The sequence below is a fragment of the Aphelocoma coerulescens genome, unplaced genomic scaffold (assembly GCF_041296385.1).
Source record: "Aphelocoma coerulescens isolate FSJ_1873_10779 unplaced genomic scaffold, UR_Acoe_1.0 HiC_scaffold_70, whole genome shotgun sequence".
Classification (NCBI taxonomy): domain Eukaryota; kingdom Metazoa; phylum Chordata; class Aves; order Passeriformes; family Corvidae; genus Aphelocoma; species Aphelocoma coerulescens.
The window spans coordinates 370,859-391,540 of NW_027184055.1; positions in this window are offsets into that span (position 1 = coordinate 370,859).

Below are 20,682 nucleotides of genomic sequence, written 5' to 3' on the forward strand. Positions count from 1 at the left end.
CGTGTATTCCAAGGAATACCTTACCAGCAGGGGTGACAGCACCTTCTTGTACACCTCCCACATATCCAGGGAGAACTTTATGGCAGAAGTCAGGGATGGACATGTACAAAACCACCTAGAAGAGAGAGGATGTATTCACAGTAAATACAGACGAGACAAAATCCCTCAAAACACTATTCCTTACATACACATACCAAATAGAATGTTTCTATTAAGTTTCTATTAAGTATTGGGTAAGCAAATATGGCAATATTTAGCTGTTGGGATTTTAGACTAGTAATACATCTAAGCTTTGAGACAGCTCAAAGATGTACTTCATGTAAGGCTGCCATCCTTTTTTGGTGGGGAGGCAGGACAGTTGGTAACTAGATTCAGGTCCTCGTCGTTTTATTTTTATCTATTTCTTGTGTATGAATTTAAAACCAACAGATACTGCTATAAAGTTGCTTTTTCTTCAAAACCTCATTAAGGCATATGCCACACAAGGAATATTTGCGTATATTCCCTACATGCTTCTTTTCCAAGTACATAAGCTTCCTTTGGATTCCAAAAAGCCCTGGAAAGTGGGAAACACCAAAGAGTAAATGCCAGTTCAACATTCCACTATCCTTTGTGCAAAAGGATTCATCCAACAGCCGTGTGAGAAACCAGACCCGGCATCCAGATCATAACTCAAGAATGTACCTGGAAAGTGACCCAAAGGGAATAGATGCCAGCAGCCCTATAGGTCAGTGTGGGAGTCCTGTTCCAGATGTCAGACAGATGTTTATTCCCTGTCAGCAAGTCCAGCAGTGGGTCAGTCAGAGAGCACTGGTACTGGTCACAGGACATGATGAAGTAATACACGATCGGCGGTGCAAACACGAGCAGGAAAAGGATGCTTGCCAAGGAAAACCAGTCCACCTCCCTGTAATCCAAAACAGAGCATTTTGTTTGCCCAGGTTTCAGAGAGATGAGTTACATCAAATAACTTTTTCAGTGGACCTTCTAGACTAACTGGATGAAAACTGAAAATGTCTTCAGGGCACAGACATGTCTGGTGGTCAAACAGCCATTAAAAAATCAGCACAGAACAGACTTTACCACAAACTCCTCTAAAACTACACTAGCTGATCAGAGCAAGAGATGAGAGAAAATCTCCCCTCCAAAAACCAGATTATTATTACAGACTTCACCTTTTTGATGGCAATCATGGCTCTAACTGGTAGAGTATTCGGTTGAAAGTGATAATGGAATCCCAAGAACATGATGCAAAGCTTGGAAACTTGCAAAAGACAGACCTTGGACAGCCATACATTGAACTTGCTGTGCCAGCCACTTTTGCTGTTCCCAGCTGCAGTCCAATGCCCTACTAATACCTACTCAGCTCTTGGAGAACTGGGAGATGCATCCTCAATCTTGCTACAGCGGGACTGATCAGCTGGGAATGCCACAGATGCTGGGATGCTTGTTTTCCAGATCTCATGAAATATTTCTTTCCTAGGAACTAGAAATGTTACCAATTTTTACTTCCCGGCCTTTCCTGGCCATCTGCATCCTCAGCCACAAGCAGGCTCTGCAGATCGACGTGGCTCTGGGGAAGCAGGGACTCCTGTCTGTGGGCAAAGAAAACAAAGACAACTTGTAAGAAGAGAACCTGGAGCTTCTAGTTAGAAGAGAAAGGACTGTTCAATCAAGGCAGGGGCGACGAAGGAAACTTTCTAAAATGGAACAAGCAGCAGAAGCACAGTAGTTTTGCAGAAGAAATTCTCCTTCCAGCACTTGGCTTAGGGAAAAAGCCTGATGTTGCTACGAGAGACACGAGTTCATGTCTAGTATTGGGTAGCAGACATCGGAGCATTTCGACTATTGGCTTTCCAGGCTCACGCTATTCGAACCTGAGAGTGAAACTCTTCTAAAAGCCAGAGGTGCTTGGAAGAAATGTTTCTGCTCACACCACGACTGGGGACCGTGCATCATTCATACCTTGCACCTGTCCAAAGGCCTTCCTCCGTCTGCGCTCCGGCAGCTCTCACCGAGGCTCTGGCAGGGACGGAGGCTCTTGCCAGAAGTATCGCAAGCGTGGAGATCTTCCTCATCCTGCTCCTCCACTGCTGACATCAGGGAATTCCCTGGAGCTGGGAACGTCTGCCTTTCCTGCTGGAGGATCTTGTTTGGCAGTTCTCTGACGTTCTTCACCTTTGGCAGTGCCGCAGCCATGGAGGTGTAGGACAGATGTTTCCCTCTCCCACTCCCCACTGCCACCAGCTCCCCCTGGGCAATGAGGGGGCTGCCGGCTGAGCGAGGGCAGCGCCAACGTGCAGCAGCTCAAGGATCCGCTCCCTGCGCGCTTCCCGGGATAGGGCTGCCCTGGGCCTTGGCATGGACAGAGGGTCCCCCTTCTCTGCTGGCCGTGACCCTCCTGCCCCAGCCTCGCTCAGGTCGATTCATGTGCCTCCCGTGAGGGACGCCCTCCACACAGATCCTGCTTCTGATTCCTTGGATCCACAGCACTGTTTCTCCTGGATTTTAGCCACGCCTTCCCCTCTGTAAAGCATAGGGATACATAGGAGGAGTGTGTTGGGCTCCCCTCCACCACTGTTAGTGGTTTCAGGCCCCCAGGAGCTCTTGTGTCTCCCTTTTTCCCAACGATATCCCCTCCGTCCCCTCCTTCCCGACGCTTCCCCTCAGCAGCACCGAGCCTTTTCCCGCCCTTTGCTCCCCTCAGCGCTGGCCCCGGCCCCGCTCAGACCACGGCCCCTCGCCGCCGCTGAGGCCCTGCCCACGCCCATCGTCCTGGCCACGCCCCCTCGGCTGGGAACGGCTCCCCGCCCTCCCCTCCCTAATTAGCGCCCTTCCTTCCTCCCTCCTTAATGCCTCACTAATTCGGCCCCCTGCGGCCAAGGGCAGGGCTTTCGAGGAGCTCTGTGCGGCAGCCTGGCTGCGTGCGGCAGGCCAGAGACGCCCAGTGTTGTCCCTCCGCTCAGGGCAGGGATCCGGGGCACCGCGGCCACCCGGGGAAGATGCTCCGTTGCCAGCCCACACCTCCACCAAAGGGAGAGGAGGAAAGCAGGCTGCCAGAGCCACAGAAGCCCTCAAGACTTCCCCAGCTGGCTCTTCTCCGCCCTGCCCCGCCCCGCCCCGCCCCGCCCCTTCCAGCTCCAAGGCCGTTTTTACAGGAGCTCCGAAAGAGGCAAAAAAAGACAAACGAGCTCCACAGCGAATTCCTGAAAGAAAAATCCAGCAATGGCCAGGAGGCTCCTGTGGCTCCTTCCTGAAAATCAGGGCTATGGGGAACAGGGTGCAGGGTGTCCCAGGACACAGAGCTGGACACTGATCCCTCCTGGATCTCCTTGGCACCCCTGTCCCAGGCAAGGATGGTCCTGAATATCCTCCTGGAGCTGTCCCAGGAAAGTCCCTGCTCCCTGGTGCGGGATGGGAGGGGTAGAGGTGGTCCTCTCACACTCATCCCACTCCTTCTCCCCTGCGCTGGCTTTGCCCCTGGGGTGTTGACCCCCCTTTTTAGGGTGTCCAGCCCTGTTCCCATGGGGAACCTTGGCAGCACCCATGGGCATAACCAACCTTTGTGGGAGGCTGGGAGCACTGGTGAGGGCGGGGGCTGTTCCTGGTGACCTGGAACTTGGCTCCTGCTGTGAGCCAGGGGCTTTCTGCCTGCTGGGCTGGGGGAACACCCTCACTGAGCTCTGGGACACCCCCAGCCCCACACCCACTCCTTGCCACAGCTCCTCCCAGACAGCATCCGCTACGCACACGTCCCCCGCTACCGTCCCTCGGCCAGGGGCCTTGTGGCTCATGCCAGACCCTTCTTCCTCCCCAGGGAGTCTCCTCCCAGGAAAGCGGGAAGCCCCCCGCAGCCCAGGACTCTCCAGCTCAGCCCCCCTGGAGCCAGGCCGCCCTCTGAGTCCCACGTGCCCTGAGCCAGGTGGGGACTGGCGGCCGTCTTGGCCACAGCGACCACAAATCAATCGAGTTTCAAACCTCTGACAAGAGGAAAAGGGCCAGCAAAACCTCAGCTCGGGCCATGAGGAGAGCAGACTTCAGACTGCTCAGGGAACTGCTAAGCAGGGTCTCCAGGGACAATGTTTTTGCAGGTGCTGGGGTCCATCCGTGCTGGTCAATTTTGAAACATCACCTCCTAAGGGCACAGCAGCAGGAGATTCCCAAATGTCGAAAGCCAAGCAGGCGAGGCAGAAGGCTTCTTCTCTGGCAAAGAGGATGGAAAAGGAAGCTGTGTGCCCAGTGGAAGCAAGGTCACAAGAAGAATACGGATGTCAGGAAAATTAGTCCTCAAACACCACAGCTGTACGTCCAAACAAGAGACAGAGCAGTCCTGTTACTTTGATCGAATAAAGGGAGAGGTCATGGGCATTTCCCACGGGATCTCTCAAGTTGATAGAGGACGCAGCTTCCTTTATCTCCTAATTTCCCAGCTGCATTTCCCTCTCTCTTTCCCCACTGGCTGAGCTACTTGAGAGGTACAGACTTCCCAAATGGCTTAATACAAACCCCCTTTCTAATGTCTACCCCCCTCCCCCCCCCCCCATTCTTTTGCTCCTGTCTCTGTTCTTTTTCTCTAAATCCAGGGATTAGCAGAGTCTTGAGTGAGTAACAGTCTGTGTCAATTAGTGGAATTCCTATGGAATTTAGGGTTCCTCCCTTTGCTGCTTCTTTCACCTATCAGTATCTGGCTTTATCTACCATCAGGCCCACAGATAGTTTGTAAAGACACCTCCTTCTCATTCCTTCCCCAGAGATGTTTCTCGCCACTGTACGGAGAACTTTGGTGCACTGAAAGCTCAGCTGGAGAGGAAGGTGGCCAGAAATGTGGGGCCCAATAAAAAGAGTGGTTTTAAATATATGCATGGAAAGAAACATTGTAGAAGTAACATTGTCCCCTTCCAGGATGTGGATGGTCACCTGACAAACAGGGCCAGGGACACAGCACAGGTGTTTAATGCATTCTTTGCCTCTGTCTTCAACACTCTTCCCTCCCTTCGCCGTGGAAAACGTGCACTGTACCAAGGGACACTGCAAAGTCCCTGAAGAGGGCAAGCCCTGCTCAGCAGAAAGCAAACCACCCCTGTTTGATCCACAGCATTCCCATGGTGCATCTGAACCCAGTGTGTGCCAGCAACTGGGAAAAAAGGAACCCTATGCCCGTCAAAACCAGAGCAGTGAGAGCACCATGAGCGCTCCTTGGGAAATCCTGACTTGTTTAGAACAGAGGCAACGCAGAAGTCGGTGAGCTGTTACAGAAAACTCTTCCTGCCCTCGACAGCCAGTTCAGGAGAGCTCCCCAGAGACACAGGAACTTCAACTCCCTTTGTCTCTGGAAGATCTTCGCAGGCACGGAGTAGTGGCTGTTGCCAGTTGGTACCGCTGCAGTGTCCTGGGAGCCATGGGCTTGACACTGGTGGCAGCAGCACTCTTCCTGATGTGCCACTTGCTGCAGGGAATGATTCACTGCAGCAGGCTGAGCTCCTGTTCTTGCTGCCAGGCTTTTTCTGGCCATGTGCATCCTTAGGCATGAGCTGGTTCTGCTGATCCCTGAGGTGGGCCCAGGGCTATGACGGCACAAAGGGGCTGAGCGCTGGTGAGAGGCGGGGCTGGGATGTCACCCGGCTGTCCTGGCCCACAGCACTGTGACATCACCGCGCAGTCGCTATGTAACACGGGCCAGCACCTGCAGCTGCCAGTGCAGTCGCGATGGGACGTGCCGGAGCCATGTGTGACGGTGTTGTCCCAGTGATTGTGCTTGTCCTGCTGTTGGCCGCTGTGGCTGTCTGGTGGGCCGTTGGCCACTGGCAACCACGGAGGCGGCAGACAAGGACAGCGAAGAGGCGCAAGCGCCCCGGGGTGCAGCCCAGAGGCTCACGGAGGAAGCGAGGAGCCCCTGCGGCTCCCAGGTCCTCCAGGCCTCGGGCCACCCCTCGCAAGCGGCCACGTGCTCCCGCGAGCCCCCTGGACAGCCCCTGCAGCTGCGGCCCCTGCGTGGCAGTGGCCCAGGAGCTGCAGGAACTGATGCTGCTGCTCTGGGCTCGCAATGGGACATGGGTGCCGCTCTACTCTGGGATGTGGCAGGCCTTGTGGAAAGAACTGGAGGAGCTGCTGAAGCGAGGCCACCTGCCCTGCTGTGGCTCGGCCAGCTCCTCCAGGAGCCTCCATCCCTTCAAGAGGCTGCTCCCAGCAAGATTCTCCATCCCTGGGAGAGCCTCAAGCCTTGCAAGGATGGCACACCATCAGAGAGCCGCCATCCAGGCAAGAAGCCCAGGCTGTCAGAGATCCTCCATCCCGCCAGGAGCGTCCGCTATCTCTGACAGCCTCCATCGCCCGCAGACGCTCCGTGAGACCTGCAGTCAGCCTGCAGAAAGTGCAGAGCCTGTGCACAGGTCTCCCAGCTCCCTTGGACTCATGGACTTCAACAACACGGGCACAACCCTGACAACTGACGTTGCCAGGGAAAGCCCAGAAGTCCAAGTGGGAGCCCAGCCCGATCCAGGGGAGCCTTGTCAGGAGCAGGTGCTGGAGCAGCGAGTGAGCTGGAGCCAGCAGTTGCCGGCCCACAGCTCCCAGGACGCTGTGCCGGCTGCGCCAGCTGGCAACAGCTCTTGCCTGGTGGCGGAGACGAGCCTCAAGACACCCAGGAGGTTCCTCCATCTCCAGGAAGCTGCTCCGAGACGGCCACCGACTACCAGGAAGGCCTTGCTGGTAGCAGGTGAGATCTGAGGAGCTCTCTGAGGCTCCCTTGGGGCTCTTGAGGGGCATCCCCAGGCCAGGCCAGGGCCCTTGAGAGCAGCCGAGTCCCTGGCTGTTTCCAGTGCTTCTGATGCCACAGCTTCAAAAAACCCCTCTCTGGTTTGCAGCTGCTCCTGACACCCCCCTGTGCGAGTCCTCGGGCTGTAGCCCCGGCAGTCCTCAAGAGCAGAGTCCAGCCCACGACGCCGGGGACAGCGACGGTGCCGCCCTGCCCCGCTGCCCTCCGGCTCCTGCAGCCGCCTCTGCGCGCTCCCCTGCCCCAGCTCTGGCGCTCGCCAGCCCGACGGCTGCAAGGCGGTGGCCGCTGCCCGGCGCGCAGCAGGAAGCAGGTCAGAGCAAGGTGGCCCGCGGTGGCTCGGCCCGCTTCACTCGCGGGCACTTGGCCGGGGGGGCCCTGGGCGCAAGGCTGATGGCTCGGTCTCGGTCGCAGGGCAAAAGAAGAAGCTGCAGGAGCTGTACCAGCTGGGCCCGCAGCTGGGCAGCGGTGGCTTCGGCACCGTTTTCTCGGGCATCCGCCTCTCGGACGGGAGCCCGGTAAGTGGCCGGGACGGCGGGGCGCGGGACGAGGGCCAGGGGCGGGGCAGGGCTTGAGCTCAGCCCCGTCTCTCGTGGGCTTGCAGGTGGCCATCAAACGCGTGGCCCGGGAGAGCGTGGTGCAGTGGTACGAGCTGGTGAGTGAGTGAGCGGGGCCACGGCGCCAGAGCGCCAGAGCGGGGCGTGGCGGGCAGGGATAAGGCCGGGCCCCGAGGGCGGGAGGCGGCGCAGGGCGGGGGGAGCGGGCGTGGGCTCAGCGTGCGAGCCGGAGCAGGGCGGGCCCGGGGATGCCAAACACCGGTGGTGGGGCCGGGCAGGGGGGCACCCCCCAAGCATCCCCTGGGCGGGAGGAAGCCCAAGCACCAGGGAGGCTGCCCAAGGGGGCACTGGGGCATCCCAGGCACGGGGCAGCACAGCAGCCCCAGGGCAGCATCAGGCCTGCTGGAGGCACTGTCTCCTCCCCACAGCCCGACGGCACCCGCGTTCCCATGGAGATTGTGCTCATGGAGAAGGTGGGCTCTGGCTGCCACAACATCATCCAGCTCCTCGACTGGTTTGAGCTGCCTGACAGCTTCCTGCTGGTCATGGAGCGTCCGGAGTCATCGCAGGATCTCCTGGACTTCCTGCTGGAGCAGGGCTTCCTGTGCGAGGAGATGGCGCGCTGGCTTTTCTGCCAGGTGCTGGAGGCCGTGCGGCACTGCACCGCCTGCGGCGTCCTGCACCGGGACATCAAGCCGGAGAACCTCCTCGTGGACCCGGAGAGTGGCGACCTGAAGCTCATCGACTTCGGTTGCGGCACCTTCCTCCAGGAGCAGGCCTTCACGCAATTTGCCGGTGAGCCCACAGGCCGGGCCCCGCTCCCAGTGCCAGGCACTGCACGGCCCCGTTCCCTCCTGGGCTGCGGGCTGCGGCATTCAGCCGGCTGCCGGCTGCCCTTTGGCACGGGCCAGATGCTGTGCCCCAGGAGCCGGCTGCCGGCCCTGCCCACAGAGGGGGGCTGCCAAAGCCAGGCCCCGGCCGCTCGGCTTGGCAGGCCCGCAAGGGCTTGGGCTGCTCCGCTGGCCTTGTCTGCCTTGCAGAACGGTTTCCTGGCTTTGGCCAATTGGCTGGGGGACGGCGGCTGGCCCCGGGGGGGAAGTTGTGGCCACTGGTGCAGCCCCTGCTTCTGCCAGGAGGCTGGCACCAGGCTCTGGAAGGCAGCAGCCTGCGCCTGGACAGCGCCGCCTGTGTCCCCTAGGAACACACCTGTACAGCCCACCCGAGTGGATCTGCCTTGGCTGCTACCACGGCCATTCGGCGACCATCTGGTCCCTGGGCGTGCTGCTGTACGTCATGGTCTGCGGGAACGAGCCCTTCCAGGACGACCGTGGCATCGTGTCGGGGCAGCTCTTCTTCTGGCAGCAGGTCTCTCCAGGTTGGTGTCCGGCCTCAAGAAGGCAGGCTTTGGCAGATGGCACCGCGCAGCCCAGCGTGGCCCTCACGCAGCTCCGCGGGAGGTCGATCTGCCCTCAAGGGCTGGCCGCAGGCGGCGGCCCGTGACCACGGTGGGGTCGGTGTGGCCCGCTTGGCTGCAGGAGGTGGCGCGTGTCCTGCCGTGCCGCTGTCCCGCAAAGGGCAGAGTCAGCCGGGAGGCCGGCACAGCTCTGAGCACACGCAGCACGGCCCGGGCCCTGCGGGCGCCGGGAGCAGCTGGGCAGGAGCCTTCTGCAAGTGACCGGCGCTTTCTGGCTTCTCTCCCCAGAGTGCCAACATCTGATCCGCTGGTGTTTGTCCAAGCACCCCGCGGACAGGCCAGCGCTGGAGGAGATCTTGCGCCACCCTTGGCTGCGGGGCGGGCGTCTTTGATGCCTTGCCGGAGCCTCTGCAGCACCCGGTTGCCGAGTCCCACGCAGGAGTGAGGACTCGAGAAATAAAAGAACCACAAACCCATGCCGGGGTGTCAAGTCTGCTCCTGGTTAGCAACTTCAGCTAAAGAACCCTCTTGGGAAAAGGGGTGATCAGAGTGTTCCCTTCAGCCTTTGTCAAGCTTTTGATGCCTTTCCTCCAGGCATCATGGCACTTTTGTGTCTTCAAGCACAGGCTGTAGTCCAGGCAGGAGGGGCTGTAACAAGCCAAGAAATGCAACAGTGAAACAACAGCCGCCCTTTCAAACTGAGGCGGCCACTTGGCTTCACCTGAAGTGATACGTGGGCTCATGTGTGCATTCCAAGGGCCAGCGGGTGGCAGGGACAGAGATGCTGCTCCTCTCCAATGCTGGGAGAAGAATCAGAAATGGCAAAAGGTCATTTCAGGTTGAGCCCTGACAAAACTCTTCCTCTTTCTTCCCCTGAAATGGGAGGCAGGGCTGCGCCTTTGACCAGCTGGGTCTGCAGCCTCGTAAGCCATGGGCATGGAGCCCACAGGAAATGTTGAGATGCTGGAGTTGCTCCCATGGTGCTGGGCCCATTGCAGCCCTCAAAATACCTTTCTCTACCCTCAAAACAACTGGTAGAGATGGAAAGTGCAGTAACCAGTCTAGCCACAGGAAAGCACCCAGGTGCCTTCCCTGGCCCTGTGGGCAGGTGCCAGCTGCAAACCCGTGCCACCTTCTGTCTACTGCCCTGACCTACCACTACAGGCTTTGGGAAAAAAACATACTTCTTCAGAAATGAGGAAGGGGCAGTCAATAGCTAACTCATGGAAGCACGAGTTAACTATTGGGAGACAGCAAACGTTAGTTCAGACAGCAGACTGTAATTACAAAACCTAAGAAACCAAATTTGCCCTACTCTTGTCAAGATAGAGGGCACAAGGATCATCTCAGAGACCGCTGAAACATTCCTCAAAGGACTACGCATGCCCAGGGAGAAAGGTGAAAAAGTTCACTGAGAGGAAGACTACTGGCCTTCATCAGAAAAGACCCCCGAGGAAGAGGAGAGGCCTTCCTCAGCGCGGCCACCAGGACACACAGCGCATGCGTGGCCCATATGCTAATGACTTCCGAGAAATAATTTGTATAACCACACCTGTCCCAAGGAATGTGATGAATATTCCTAATTTAACCCATAATACTTGTGTTGTAGAGAGCACCAGGTGTGTGTTTGGAGGAGCGATCCCCACACACCCGGCGCGCCGAATAAAGCAAATACCCGCTTCTCTGACTCTGTCTCTGAAGTGTCTCCTGGCCCGGTTGCGGCATGATTCAATTCCAATTAAAAGAATCCTCTAAAAAAATGGGACATTTCAGTGCCCCACTTCAGTTTAAACACTTTAAACATGGCATGCCTGCATGTTTCTTCTTTTTTCTTTCCCCTGGATCCTGCATTAGCCTTAAAATCTGCCGGGTAGAGCCGGTAGGGCACTGCAGCAGTGTAGTGCTTCCAGTCCTTCCCATCTTTGCTGCAACAACCGTGCTCGTCCCGAATGCAGCGCTGGGTGAGCAGAGTGGTCATGTAAACGATGTAGAAGTAAGGCAGGATGCGCTCAAAGCCACAAGCCAGGCAATAGGCCAGCGAGCCCATCAGGTCTCCCGTGCAGTTGAAATGACGTGCCCAGCCCCAAAAGCCAGAGGTCATCAGCTTGCTGTAGTGCTTGGGCCCATCCACGGACACGTAGGAGCACTCGATGGACTCCGGCTTCTTCCCCCAGATCCTGCACTTGCCATTGGTACGACGGAAGAGGTCCTTCTGGTGGTTGGTCATTCTGAAGATGGAATAGCCCAGCAAGCCCAGCATCAAGACCCCTACGGCATGGGCTGTGCACAGCTGGACAGGCTGGTAAACCAAATACAGACCCTGGGGAGCACAAAAACAATCAGACATTTACTTCCAACAGAGGCTCAGCATGCCAGACCAATTCCTTGACTACAGTGGCCCACAACAGACCAGAAGAAAGAGTAGAAAAATCTACTGCAACAGTAAAACTGCAGAAAACTTTCAAAAAACTCTGCATCCAACAGTTTCCTTCTCTCTTTCTCTCTCCAAAATTGCACTTCTTCCTGAAACAAGAAGAGAGAAGTTGCAAGGATGCAAACCGGACAGAAGGAAAAAGCAAGGAACAAAACACAAACAAACCACCGCTAACCAAAAGACCCTCAACAAGCAGGAGTAAAAAAAAAAAGGAAACGGAAAGGATTTAGAAAAAAAGGAAACCAAAAGGATTCAGAAAAGTATACAGACACAACAGACAGTGACAGAAAGAGGCACAAAAGAAGGGCAGGAGAGGAAAAGATGTCCAATCTGGGCACGGACAGGAAGCCTTCCTACCCAGGAATTGTTACAAAGAATGTTGCAAGGATTTCTCAACAGTCAAACCGCCTAGAAACATTTAAGGTGCACATTAACCTGCTGAGAAGAATGTTTCTGCAAAGTTTCCTTCCTCTTAGCCCAAATCCACAGTGTCCACATTTTTACCTGCAAAGTAGAGAGGGAAGGCAACCAAACACAGTCTCCCCAGCCCAAATACCATCCCAAATGATCATGGCAGATAGCAATGGTTTTCAAGTACCAGGCTTCATTCCAAAAGAAGTCCAGAACAAAAATACCCTGCAACAGAATAATTTCACAGTAATAACAGAGCACTGTCACCAGTTACCCTGTTTAACAGCATCAGCCTAATGTCTGTGCTGCCTTGTGATGTGATCTCACAACTCATTGGTGTTTTTATGTTAGCACTTCAAAACCAGACGTTTCTGAACACAGTTAGGAAGAACTATCACATAAATACAAGCTATGTGGATACACAATATCTACCTACCTATCTATCTATCTACACAGATAAAGCAACAGTAGGATGACTAAGGCAAGTGTACAACTCAAGGACGAACGCTTGGGAAGTGAACTCACAGTTGATCAGCCCAATCTCTCTTCAGCTTAGAGTCACAGCGTTACAAAGAGGGCCGATAGAGCTCCTATTGAGCAGGCTTCCATTTCCACAGATCAGGCAATAAATCCAAAGAAGTCCCAGCACACCATCACTGAATGAGCTTGTTTCAGGCCAGGAAAAAACACTTCATTTTCATTTCCATAGAAGGACTTCTTTTCCTACTTTAATATTAGTTTACTTCCTAGCTGGTTTCCTAATTTCCTCCTTGGAATTTACCTGAAGGACATTGACAAGGATCATGGAGTTTGTCGCTTCGCCATACAGCTCCTCTTGTTTGGCAGCAAAGGAAAGGTTGATCAGAGTCCAGGCCACAATCCCAGGGCGCCCACTGAAGAAAGAGCTTGAAATCAAACCACTTCCCTATTCGAGGGTTAAATTCAATCCCCATCATGTAGTCATAAAAGAAGTTTCCAGTGAATTTGCTGTAAAACATAAAAAAATTGGAAATGTACAGAGTTCTACACAAATACAGGTAATTACTGCTCTGACTACACAATTCAGATTAATTTGATGTAGTGATAATAAAAATCATCAAAGCATGTAACGCTGTGCAAGGTAACAGAAGCTGACCCAGCTGAAGTATTACATTAATAGACATAAGTTGTAGAGTTTCAGAAGTGCCCGAGTTTACTCTTGCTAACACTTCTGAACAGTCTCACTATTTCTAGGATGGGTGTATCTGTGACACTGAGGCTGCCAGTCCCATGGTGTGCAGCATGAAACACGGGGGATGGTGCTAGTGAAGCAAAGAACCACTGTCATACACTGGCTCAGCTCTCTCTGCCAGTGAAATATATTCTGTCATTCAATTGATAGACCCGGTTTTTATTTAACAGTTTTAATCTCGGATTACCTCGTCTTCTCTCATTACTAAAATTCACATACCACTCTTTGGCATTGGGAGGGAAAAAGTAGCCTTTAATCATTGCAAACGTGGACACTGCATATCCCAAGCTATTGGCACACCACAGGAGAGGAATCCACTTGTCAAAAATGATGGTAGGTGAGAAGAAGTGGAAGCAAGAAGCATTTGCAAACCAAAGCACATGGGTCATGATCCAGGCCTGAAGTCCATTGATTTTCATATTTATTCACGACACCTAAAAGATGAAGAAAAAAAATCGAGTGTTACTGACCCCGCATTACTGCAGCTTTTAATTCACATGGCTATGCACAGAATACACAGAAGCTCAATCAAGCGCTCATGAAACAACTTCTCTCTCCTCGTCCTCCCAATTCAATACCTTAAAGCACTTTTCTGAGTGTTCCATTAAACTCTGCTGTACCCATTAGGCTTTGTTAGGCTGAGTTTTTCTCCTCACAAAACTGAATTTAGGCTTTCCCCCAAAACTGACCAGAGTAACAAACCACTTCTCCTAACAGTTCACATCCCACATTTTGTTCAAGTCCCTTGGCTTCATGGAGCTTGATCAGGTAAAACTATCTTGTCGAATACCAGCAATAGTCCTGGACAGCTACAGTCAACTGACAATTTCAAGTGCCAAAGTCATCAACCAGTACTTTTTCACTGCTGGTATGGTGCCTACCAGATCAACAGTTATACTAATTCTAAGAGATAGAAATGCTGTCACTTCTTCTAAAAGATGACATCGATTGCTTTCTATTTTTGTTTGAACTGAACACGGGAGGAAGGTGAGAGCACTTCTGCCTACGTTTCCTCTGGCTACACATGGGCTATTAAACACTCTAGGTACAGAAATACTATCATTTCAGAAGATTGCACGGTGTCCGTGTATTCCAAGGAATACCTTACCAGCAGGGGTGACAGCACCTTCTTGTACACCTCCCACATATCCAGGGAGAACTTTATGGCAGAAGTCAGGGATGGACATGTACAAAACCACCTAGAAGAGAGAGGATGTATTCACAGTAAATACAGACGAGACAAAATCCCTCAAAACACTATTCCTTACATACACATACCAAATAGAATGTTTCTATTAAGTTTCTATTAAGTATTGGGTAAGCAAATATGGCAATATTTAGCTGTTGGGATTTTAGACTAGTAATACATCTAAGCTTTGAGACAGCTCAAAGATGTACTTCATGTAAGGCTGCCATCCTTTTTTGGTGGGGAGGCAGGACAGTTGGTAACTAGATTCAGGTCCTCGTCGTTTTATTTTTATCTATTTCTTGTGTATGAATTTAAAACCAACAGATACTGCTATAAAGTTGCTTTTTCTTCAAAACCTCATTAAGGCATATGCCACACAAGGAATATTTGCGTATATTCCCTACATGCTTCTTTTCCAAGTACATAAGCTTCCTTTGGATTCCAAAAAGCCCTGGAAAGTGGGAAACACCAAAGAGTAAATGCCAGTTCAACATTCCACTATCCTTTGTGCAAAAGGATTCATCCAACAGCCGTGTGAGAAACCAGACCCGGCATCCAGATCATAACTCAAGAATGTACCTGGAAAGTGACCCAAAGGGAATAGATGCCAGCAGCCCTATAGGTCAGTGTGGGAGTCCTGTTCCAGATGTCAGACAGATGTTTATTCCCTGTCAGCAAGTCCAGCAGTGGGTCAGTCAGAGAGCACTGGTACTGGTCACAGGACATGATGAAGTAATACACGATCGGCGGTGCAAACACGAGCAGGAAAAGGATGCTTGCCAAGGAAAACCAGTCCACCTCCCTGTAATCCAAAACAGAGCATTTTGTTTGCCCAGGTTTCAGAGAGATGAGTTACATCAAATAACTTTTTCAGTGGACCTTCTAGACTAACTGGATGAAAACTGAAAATGTCTTCAGGGCACAGACATGTCTGGTGGTCAAACAGCCATTAAAAAATCAGCACAGAACAGACTTTACCACAAACTCCTCTAAAACTACACTAGCTGATCAGAGCAAGAGATGAGAGAAAATCTCCCCTCCAAAAACCAGATTATTATTACAGACTTCACCTTTTTGATGGCAATCATGGCTCTAACTGGTAGAGTATTCGGTTGAAAGTGATAATGGAATCCCAAGAACATGATGCAAAGCTTGGAAACTTGCAAAAGACAGACCTTGGACAGCCATACATTGAACTTGCTGTGCCAGCCACTTTTGCTGTTCCCAGCTGCAGTCCAATGCCCTACTAATACCTACTCAGCTCTTGGAGAACTGGGAGATGCATCCTCAATCTTGCTACAGCGGGACTGATCAGCTGGGAATGCCACAGATGCTGGGATGCTTGTTTTCCAGATCTCATGAAATATTTCTTTCCTAGGAACTAGAAATGTTACCAATTTTTACTTCCCGGCCTTTCCTGGCCATCTGCATCCTCAGCCACAAGCAGGCTCTGCAGATCGACGTGGCTCTGGGGAAGCAGGGACTCCTGTCTGTGGGCAAAGAAAACAAAGACAACTTGTAAGAAGAGAACCTGGAGCTTCTAGTTAGAAGAGAAAGGACTGTTCAATCAAGGCAGGGGCGACGAAGGAAACTTTCTAAAATGGAACAAGCAGCAGAAGCACAGTAGTTTTGCAGAAGAAATTCTCCTTCCAGCACTTGGCTTAGGGAAAAAGCCTGATGTTGCTACGAGAGACACGAGTTCATGTCTAGTATTGGGTAGCAGACATCGGAGCATTTCGACTATTGGCTTTCCAGGCTCACGCTATTCGAACCTGAGAGTGAAACTCTTCTAAAAGCCAGAGGTGCTTGGAAGAAATGTTTCTGCTCACACCACGACTGGGGACCGTGCATCATTCATACCTTGCACCTGTCCAAAGGCCTTCCTCCGTCTGCGCTCCGGCAGCTCTCACCGAGGCTCTGGCAGGGACGGAGGCTCTTGCCAGAAGTATCGCAAGCGTGGAGATCTTCCTCATCCTGCTCCTCCACTGCTGACATCAGGGAATTCCCTGGAGCTGGGAACGTCTGCCTTTCCTGCTGGAGGATCTTGTTTGGCAGTTCTCTGACGTTCTTCACCTTTGGCAGTGCCGCAGCCATGGAGGTGTAGGACAGATGTTTCCCTCTCCCACTCCCCACTGCCACCAGCTCCCCCTGGGCAATGAGGGGGCTGCCGGCTGAGCGAGGGCAGCGCCCACGTGCAGCAGCTCAAGGATCCGCTCCCTGCGCGCTTCCCGGGATAGGGCTGCCCTGGGCCTTGGCATGGACAGAGGGTCCCCCTTCTCTGCTGGCCGTGACCCTCCTGCCCCAGCCTCGCTCAGGTCGATTCATGTGCCTCCCGTGAGGGACGCCCTCCACACAGATCCTGCTTCTGATTCCTTGGATCCACAGCACTGTTTCTCCTGGATTTTAGCCACGCCTTCCCCTCTGTAAAGCATAGGGATACATAGGAGGAGTGTGTTGGGCTCCCCTCCACCACTGTTAGTGGTTTCAGGCCCCCAGGAGCTCTTGTGTCTCCCTTTTTCCCAACGATATCCCCTCCGTCCCCTCCTTCCCGACGCTTCCCCTCAGCAGCACCGAGCCTTTTCCCGCCCTTTGCTCCCCTCAGCGCTGGCCCCGGCCCCGCTCAGACCACGGCCCCTCGCCGCCGCTGAGGCCCTGCCCACGCCCATCGTCCTGGCCACGCCCCCTCGGCTGGGAACGGCTCCCCGCCCTCCCCTCCCTAATTAGCGCCCTTCCTTCCTCCCTCCTTAATGCCTCGCTAATTCGGCCCCCTGCGGCCAAGGGCAGGGCTTTCGAGGAGCTCTGTGCGGCAGCCTGGCTGCGTGCGGCAGGCCAGAGACGCCCAGTGTTGTCCCTCCGCTCAGGGCAGGGATCCGGGGCACCGCGGCCACCCGGGGAAGATGCTCCGTTGCCAGCCCACACCTCCACCAAAGGGAGAGGAGGAAAGCAGGCTGCCAGAGCCACAGAAGCCCTCAAGACTTCCCCAGCTGGCTCTTCTCCGCCCTGCCCCGCCCCGCCCCGCCCCGCCCCTTCCAGCTCCAAGGCCGTTTTTACAGGAGCTCCGAAAGAGGCAAAAAAAGACAAACGAGCTCCACAGCGAATTCCTGAAAGAAAAATCCAGCAATGGCCAGGAGGCTCCTGTGGCTCCTTCCTGAAAATCAGGGCTATGGGGAACAGGGTGCAGGGTGTCCCAGGACACAGAGCTGGACACTGATCCCTCCTGGATCTCCTTGGCACCCCTGTCCCAGGCAAGGATGGTCCTGAATATCCTCCTGGAGCTGTCCCAGGAAAGTCCCTGCTCCCTGGTGCGGGATGGGAGGGGTAGAGGTGGTCCTCTCACACTCATCCCACTCATTCTCCCCTGCACTGGCTTTGCCCCTGGGGTGTTGACCCCCCTTTTTAGGGTGTCCAGCCCTGTTCCCATGGGGAACCTTGGCAGCACCCATGGGCATAACCAACCTTTGTGGGAGGCTGGGAGCACTGGTGAGGGCGGGGGCTGTTCCTGGTGACCTGGAACTTGGCTCCTGCTGTGAGCCAGGGGCTTTCTGCCTGCTGGGCTGGGGGAACACCCTCACTGAGCTCTGGGACACCCCCAGCCCCACACCCACTCCTTGCCACAGCTCCTCCCAGACAGCATCCGCTACGCACACGTCCCCCGCTACCGTCCCTCGGCCAGGGGCCTTGTGGCTCATGCCAGACCCTTCTTCCTCCCCAGGGAGTCTCCTCCCAGGAAAGCGGGAAGCCCCCCGCAGCCCAGGACTCTCCAGCTCAGCCCCCCTGGAGCCAGGCCGCCCTCTGAGTCCCACGTGCCCTGAGCCAGGTGGGGACTGGCGGCCGTCTTGGCCACAGCGACCACAAATCAATCGAGTTTCAAACCTCTGACAAGAGGAAAAGGGCCAGCAAAACCTCAGCTCGGGCCATGAGGAGAGCAGACTTCAGACTGCTCAGGGAACTGCTAAGCAGGGTCTCCAGGGACAATGTTTTTGCAGGTGCTGGGGTCCATCCGTGCTGGTCAATTTTGAAACATCACCTCCTAAGGGCACAGCAGCAGGAGATTCCCAAATGTCGAAAGCCAAGCAGGCGAGGCAGAAGGCTTCTTCTCTGGCAAAGAGGATGGAAAAGGAAGCTGTGTGCCCAGTGGAAGCAAGGTCACAAGAAGAATACGGATGTCAGGAAAATTAGTCCTCAAACACCACAGCTGTACGTCCAAACAAGAGACAGAGCAGTCCTGTTACTTTGATCGAATAAAGGGAGAGGTCATGGGCATTTCCCACGGGATCTCTCAAGTTGATAGAGGACGCAGCTTCCTTTATCTCCTAATTTCCCAGCTGCATTTCCCTCTCTCTTTCCCCACTGGCTGAGCTACTTGAGAGGTACAGACTTCCCAAATGGCTTAATACAAACCCCCTTTCTAATGTCTACCCCCCTCCCCCCCCCCCATTCTTTTGCTCCTGTCTCTGTTCTTTTTCTCTAAATCCAGGGATTAGCAGAGTCTTGAGTGAGTAACAGTCTGTGTCAATTAGTGGAATTCCTATGGAATTTAGGGTTCCTCCCTTTGCTGCTTCTTTCACCTATCAGTATCTGGCTTTATCTACCATCAGGCCCACAGATAGTTTGTAAAGACACCTCCTTCTCATTCCTTCCCCAGAGATGTTTCTCGCCACTGTACGGAGAACTTTGGTGCACTGAAAGCTCAGCTGGAGAGGAAGGTGGCCAGAAATGTGGGGCCCAATAAAAAGAGTGGTTTTAAATATATGCATGGAAAGAAACATTGTAGAAGTAACATTGTCCCCTTCCAGGATGTGGATGGTCACCTGACAAACAGGGCCAGGGACACAGCACAGGTGTTTAATGCATTCTTTGCCTCTGTCTTCAACACTCTTCCCTCCCTTCGCCGTGGAAAACGTGCACTGTACCAAGGGACACTGCAAAGTCCCTGAAGAGGGCAAGCCCTGCTCAGCAGAAAGCAAACCACCCCTGTTTGATCCACAGCATTCCCATGGTGCATCTGAACCCAGTGTGTGCCAGCAACTGGGAAAAAAGGAACCCTATGCCCGTCAAAACCAGAGCAGTGAGAGCACCATGAGCGCTCCTTGGGAAATCCTGACTTGTTTAGAACAGAGGCAACGCAGAAGTCGGTGAGCTGTTACAGAAAACTCTTCCTGCCCTCGACAGCCAGTTCAGGAGAGCTCCCCAGAGACACAGGAACTTCAACTCCCTTTGTCTCTGGAAGATCTTCGCAGGCACAGAGTAGTGGCTGTTGCCAGTTGGTACCGCTGCAGTGTCCTGGGAGCCATGGGCTTGACACTGGTGGCAGCAGCACTCTTCCTGATGTGCCACTTGCTGCAGGGAATGATTCACTGCAGCAGGCTGAGCTCCTGTTCTTGCTGCCAGGCTTTTTCTGGCCATGTGCATCCTTAGGCATGAGCTGGTTCTGCTGATCCCTGAGGTGGGCCCAGGGCTATGACGGCACAAAGGGGCTGAGCGCTGGTGAGAGGCGGGGCTGGGATGTCACCCGGCTGTCCTGGCCCACAGCACTGTGACATCACCGCGCAGTCGCTATGTAACACGGGCCAGCACCTGCAGCTGCCAGTGCAGTCGCGATGGGACGTGCCGGAGCCATGTGTGACGGTGTTGTCCCAGTGATTGTGCTTGTCCTGCTGTTGGCCGCTGTGGCTGTCTGGTGGGCCGTTGGCCACTGGCAACCACGGAGGCGGCAGACAAGGACAGCGAAGAGGCGCAAGCGCCCCGGGGTGCAGCCCAGAGGCTCACGGAGGAAGCGAGGAGCCTCTGCGGCTCCCAGGTCCTCCAGGCCTCGGGCCACCCCTCGCAAGCGGCCACGTGCTCCCGCGAGCCCCCTGGACAGCCCCTGCAGCTGCGGCCCCTGCGTGGCAGTGGCCCAGGAGCTGCAGGAACTGATGCTGCTGCTCTGGGCTCGCAATGGGACATGGGTGCCGCTCTACTCTGGGATGTGGCAGGCCTTGTGGAAAGAACTGGAGGAGCTGCTGAAGCGAGGCCACCTGCCCTGCTGTGGCTCGGCCAGCTCCTCCAGGAGCCTCCATCCCTTCAAGAGGCTGCTCCCAGCAAGATTCTCCATCCCTGGGAGAGCCTCAAGCCTTGCAAGGATGGCACACCATCAGAGAGCCGCCATCCAGGCAAGAAGCTCAGGCTGTCAGAGATCCTCCATCCCGCCAGGAGCGTCCGCTATCTCTGACAGCCTCCATCGCCCGCAGACGCTCCGTGAGACCTGCAGTCAGCCTGCAGAAAGTGCAGAGCCTGTGCACAGGTCTCCCAGCTCCCTTGGACTCATGGACTTCAACAACACGGGCACAACCCTGACAACTGACGTTGCCAGGGAAAGCCCAGAAGTCCAAGTGGGAGCCCAGCCCGATCCAGGGGAGCCTTGTCAGGAGCAGGTGCTGGAGCAGCGAGTGAGCTGGAGCCAGCAGTTGCCGGCCCACAGCTCCCAGGACGCTGTGCCGGCTGCGCCAGCTGGCAACAGCTCTTGCCTGGTGGCGGAGACGAGCCTCAAGACACCCAGGAGGTTCCTCCATCTCCAGGAAGCTGCTCCGAGACGGCCACCGACTACCAGGAAGGCCTTGCTGGTAGCAGGTGAGATCTGAGGAGCTCTTTGAGGCTCCCTTGGGGCTCTTGAGGGGCATCCGCAGGCCAGGCCA